Here is a 6016-nt window from a genome sequence, read left to right on the forward strand (position 1 = left end):
GCCGGGCGCGAGCGGAAGCTGTCTGGCCCCTCTTTCCGCGCCTGCGCGGAGGGCACCGGCTCGGGGTCGGCTTGCGCAAGGCCACGGTTGCTCTGGGAGACCTGGCGTCCGGCCTGGGAGAGAGAGGACAGCGGGACCCGAGCGCTTTGCCTTCCGAGAAAGCGTGTCGCTCCAGGAAGGGGCGTTCGGCGGTTTTGTGTCTTCGTGTGCCTTGTTGGGAGGCCCTCTCCGCGCGACCAGCAGAGCAGCTGCGCCAAGGTGGAGAGGAGCACGCTGCCCGTGCGGAGGGCAGGGGCCCTGGGGAGTCCATCCAAATGCCTGACCCGGAGGCGGACGGACAGGACTGACGTCCAGTGGTGCCGGGTGGCAGAAAGCCGCCGGCTGGAACCCGCCGGCACCCGGTTTTCCCGATTGCTCAGGATGTCCCGATGCAGTACCAGCTCCCATTGGGCGGGCTCCTCTCTGCGCCCTGGAACTTGACATTTCTTAATGCTGCCCACCGGGTGGGAATTGCTTTCACGTTGCAGGTGAGGCAGCTGTCCCTCTGTAAGATGCGACTCAATTTCATTTTAGAGAAATAGGTACTTCTTATTCACAATGATTTGAGCACTCTTTTAGGCTGATTTTCTACCTAATTTACTAATCTTTCCTCCCACAGCTCGTGCTATAATAATAATGAGTAATAAATAACAATATGAGTAATAGCCCTAGCTGGTTTGGCTCAGTGGATAGAGTGTTGGCCTGCTGGACTGGAGGGTCCCAGGTTCGATTCTGGTTAGGGGCACATGCTCGAGTTACGGGCTTGATTCCCAGTGGGGGGCGTGTAGGAGGCAGCCGATCAATGATTCTCTCTCATCATTGATGTTTCTATCTCTATCTCCCGCTCCCTTTCTCTCTGAAATCAATAAATACATATTTTAAAAAAATATATGAGTAATAATTATCACTTACTATTATTTGAAATCCCTTGGTGGTAGATTAAGGGGGCAGGAGAAAGCAAAGCAGAGAAATCTGTCGGATTGGGTAAAAGGGGAAAATAAAGACACACATACTTCTTTTCCATTGGTGGATAGTTAATAATTTACATTTACAGCACATAGAGGTGCTACTGGGGCAATGAGATCACAAGGGTTGTGTGGTCTCAAGCAGTGATGCCAGCAGGTGTGCCCTGAGGGGTCTGGGAAAGAAGATTACGCTGGCATTTTAAGTGTTATCCTAGATGCAAAAAGACGATAGACAGGCTCACTTAAAGACTGATCTTTATCAAGTAAGTGACAGGCCTTGGATGTGACTACCCACCTTAGTTAGGAATTTATGTTGGTAAGGCCTGCCATGACTTGTCAGGTTTAGTATTTGGCCCTTTTTTTGTCCACAATATGTAACATGTAGACCTTGCCTTCCAGGTGATTGATCAGTCATTCAAGTAAACGTGGGCTCCAGAATCTATATTGTAGGTGATTGTTTTTCTATTTTTTTATTATTTTTAAAATCTTCACCCCAGGGTATGTTCACTGGTTATAGAGAGGGAGGAGGGAAGAGAGAAAGAGAGGGAGAAACACTGATGCAAGAAAGAAACTTGGACCAGTGGCCTCCCCTACACACCCAGGCCAGGTCCGAACGCGCAGCAGCCCTTTGGTGTATGGAACAACGCTCCAACTGAGCCACACTGGCCAGAGCGATTGTTTTTCTATTTTTATTCTTAACATTTTCGTTTTCCTTACCCCTCCCCCCCAAAGCCCTATCCATTATGGAAATTTATTGGGGAAGACAATATTGCTGTTATGTTTATTTTTCATCTGTAAATTCCATCTTTCCAACCTGAGTGTTTAGCTCCTTGAGGATAGTACTTACCCCCTAGCTCCTTCCCTTGCGCGTAGTTGGGTAGTAAGCGTGGAGCTGATGTCTGCCGATGGCTCCTTCCAGTTATACAGTCAGGCCAGCAAGGTCCCAATTCACAACTGTGTTCTGAGGTGGGACCAGAACATGTGCTTCCTCATTCTTTCAAGTTATTGCCAATTGGCAGGAACCTCAAATGACTCAAATTCTGAAGCAGTTTGTTTTAATGATGGTAATTATTAAAGTTTCCAGGTTGAGAACTTCCTTGGTGTTTTTCTTCTTCCTTATATGTATATGATTTGGGAAAAGTTCTTGAGGTTAGCTGTCTCTTTCCCGTTCCTCTTTAAACTGATGGAACCATCTTGCATATTTTTAAAAAACATATTTTTTATTGATTTCAGAGAGTGAAAGGGAGAGACACATCCATGATGAGAGAGAATCATTGATTGGCTGCCTCCTGCACGCCCTCCACTGGGGATCTAGCCCCAACCCCAGCATGCCCCAACCAGAAATCGAACCCTGAGCTCCTAGTTCAGTGATGGCGAACCTTTTGAGCTCGGCGTGCCAGCATTTTGAAAAACCCTAACTTAACTCTGGTGCCGTGTCACATATAGAAATTTTTTGATCTTTGCAACCATAGTAAAACAAAGACTTATATTTTTGATATTTATTTTATATATTTAAATGCCATTGAACAAAGAAAAATCAACCAAAAAAATGAGTTCGCGTGTCACCTCTGACACGCATGTCATAGGTTCGCCATCACTGTCCTAGTTCATGTGTTGATGTTCATTCAACCACTGACCCACACCAGCCAGGCCATCTTGCATAGTTGTAAAACCACTACTCACGGGTCCTTTATTGCTCTGAAGGAGAAAATAACAAATAACAAATTTTTATTGAAATAAACTTTTCTTGAAATGTCTCTTGGTGTTTTTCTCTCGAGATTGTCCCCATGTGGTAATATTACTCATATTTTCCTTACAGTCAGCTATGACACACACACACCTCCCACCACATTCACTGGATGTTTGTGACTAGGAACAAAGCATTTTCAATAAATGTAGAAGACACTGCACAATTCTTTCCCCTTTATGGTTCTTTTCTAAAAACCCGTCTCTACAAGAGGCTTGTTGGCACTCCCAGGACTTGCTTTCAGTGATGGGCTTGAAATACCAGGAGGATCAGAGAAGGAGGTGACCTTTGGGGCAGAACTGCGCTATCAGGACATTTTTCTCTTCCCTGTACTGAGCCTTCTGTGACTTGGACTTAGGCCCAGACAGAGCTAAGAGCTTCAGAACCCCAGCCTCCCCTAGGCAACATAGCACCCTCTAGGGCCGCACAGCACCCTCTAGGGCAGTGGTTCTCAACCTTCCTATGCTGCGACCCTTTAATACAGTTCCTCGTGTTGTGGTGACCCCCAATTTCATTGTTACAAATTGAACATAATTAAAGCATAGTGATTAATCACAAAAACAATATGTAATTATATATGTGTTTTCCGATGGTCTTAGGCGACCCCTGTGAAAGGGTAGTTCGAGCCCCAAAGGGGTCACGACCCACAGGTTGAGAACCGCTGCTCTAGGGCCACACAGCACCCCCAGGATCACACAGCACCCTCTAGGGCAGCGGTTCTCAACCTGTGGGTCGCGACCCCTTTGGGGGTGGAAAGACCCTTTCACAGGGGTCGCCTAAGACCATCGGAAAACACATATATAATTACCTATTGTTTTTGTGATTAATTCCTATGCTTTACTTACGTTCAATTTGTCACAATGAAAATACATCCTGCATATCAGATAGTTACATTACGATTCATCACAGTAGCAAAATTACAGTTATGAAGTAGCAACGAAAATGATTTTATGGTTGGGGGTCACCACAACCTGAGGAGCTGTATTAAAGGGTCGATAATTAGGAAGGTTGAGAACCGCTGCTCTAGGGCCACACAGCACCCTCTGAGGGTCAGCCTGCCACTCACACTGTCCCTGCATGTATCACTGACTGGCTGTCTCAGAGCAGGGGTCAGCCCTGCTGTGAGCTCAGGCCTCCAGGCCCACCCGCTCAGAACCTCTGCAGTGCGCGGCCCCAGCATGTGTGTGGAATCTCAGGGAGATCCGTGCAGACGGGCTTGAAGACCTGGCGGTGCCTCATGAGACTGCATTTCTAACCCGCTCCCATGGAAGCTGGCGCTGCTGGTGTCTGAACCACACTTGAAGCGGCAAGAAATTTTAGGACACGAGTAATCCTTCTTGTCGAAGACTAAAACAGAAATGTGTGGCGTGAACCATGAGAGAAAGTTTACCCCGTCCCCCTTACACCCCCTCCACGCCGCTATCCTCCCCACAGGGAGACACAGCTAACACTTGTTGCTTCGGGCAGAGATACAATTTCTCTTTAGATACATGAGATTATATTTTTTCTTCCACTTTTCCTTTTTCTGACACGGAGTCAGGGTACATAGATGTCCTTCCTAGTTTAGTGACTACGTGGTACGACTGTACCATCCCTCACCTACCCATCCAGTGCACGTGGACATCTCTGTCCCTTCCTGTTTCTCCCATTCCAGCTGGCTGCGGCGACCATCCTAGTCTGATGTCTGTGCACATGTGTAAACGCTTCTGTAGGACAGTTTCCAGAAGCAAATTCTGGGTCAAAGAATGTATACTTCTAAAGCATTGCTCGAAACTGACAAATTGCTCTCCAAAGAGCTTTACAATTTGTACAGAACAGAAAAATGGGCAAATGCACAAGTCACAAAGGAGGGCAACATACATGACATGTAAAAGGTCCACACACGTTAAAAAGGTGCTCATCAAGAAAAGGAAAATTAAAACAGCAATTATACATGTTCTACGGTACATGCAATGCCTATGTTACATGCAATAGCGTATTTATATGCACACCAGACTGGCAGACAAAGAAAAATAGGCCCTCCCGTGTCTCATCGCCGCTGATGGAGTGATAACCGGCCATAACCGGAATGCGCTTGGTGCGCTGGCCCCCAGCCCTCAGCAGGTTTAGAAGTGGCCACATGGACACCAGGGCAGATGTGCTGCCTGAGAACAGGAAGCAGGGAAAGCTTGGATGAATAAACAAACAGAACAAAATTAGCAGCAAAGACTCCAACAGCCTAATGATCCCGCTCTAGAGTGTGGGGGCAGAGGGCAGCCTGGGGTCATCCCCACATCAGCAGTGACCCTAAAGCACCAGGCAAAATCCTGTACCTTTGTTTTTAGGAGGACAGTTCTCAAAGTTTCCCAATTGTTAAAAATTAACAGAACCGTTAAAATGCAAAATCCGCATGCAGGGGCCACTACACCGGGACACGTCTCCATGCGGAGCGGCCTGTTCTCTGGGAGGGTTAGTAGAGTCTTGCTGTTCAGAATTTGCTTAACGCCAGGCAGCCTCTCTTTGAAAGTACCAGCCTCACCCACTCTAAAACGCCAGTGTGTGAGAAAAAACAAATGTCTTTTAAAAGATGCATCTGAGGGTATTTTGTAGCCATCTTCCATGGCCCTCAAACAGGTCTCAGGGGACGGGACCAGAGCTGTTCCGCTGAGAGGTGTGGACATTTAAAACACAAGAGTCTGCCAAAACCAGTTTGGCTCAGTGGATAGAGCGTCAGCCTGCGGACTGAAGGGTCCCGGGTTCGATTCCGGTCAGGGGCATGTGCCTGGGTTGCGGGCATGTCCCCGGTGGGGGGTGTGCGGGGGCAGTTGATCGATGTTTCTCTCTCATCGATGTTTCTGACTCTCTATCTCTCTACCTTCTTCTCTGTAAAACATCAATAAAATATATAAAATAAATAAATAAATAATAAATAAATAGATAAATAAATAAATAAAACACAAGAGTCCTCTAGGACACGTTGGCTCAGGAGCACCGAATTCAAGCTTCAGCTGTGCTTCCTCCCACGGCCCCGCTCACAGGCCATTTCCCTGGAGAGCCTGGGCCACTCCAACCACACAGGACCCTTCCCTCCCCGTGCCCTTCAGGTGTCTCCAGCAGCGTGTGGGGTCCTGCCAGGATTCTCGGATCACGGACAAACTAATTTTTGTATCTCCCACCATGGTCAGAACAGCCCTCACCCGGGGCTGGCTCTTTGTGGACTGACGGAGAGTCCCATCCAGACTCGATAGCAGGGCCTGTGGAGACATCCCCTGGAGGTCACCCTGGG

This window comes from Myotis nattereri (assembly GCF_964212035.1).
Source record: "Myotis nattereri genome assembly, chromosome: 4".
Classification (NCBI taxonomy): domain Eukaryota; kingdom Metazoa; phylum Chordata; class Mammalia; order Chiroptera; family Vespertilionidae; genus Myotis; species Myotis nattereri.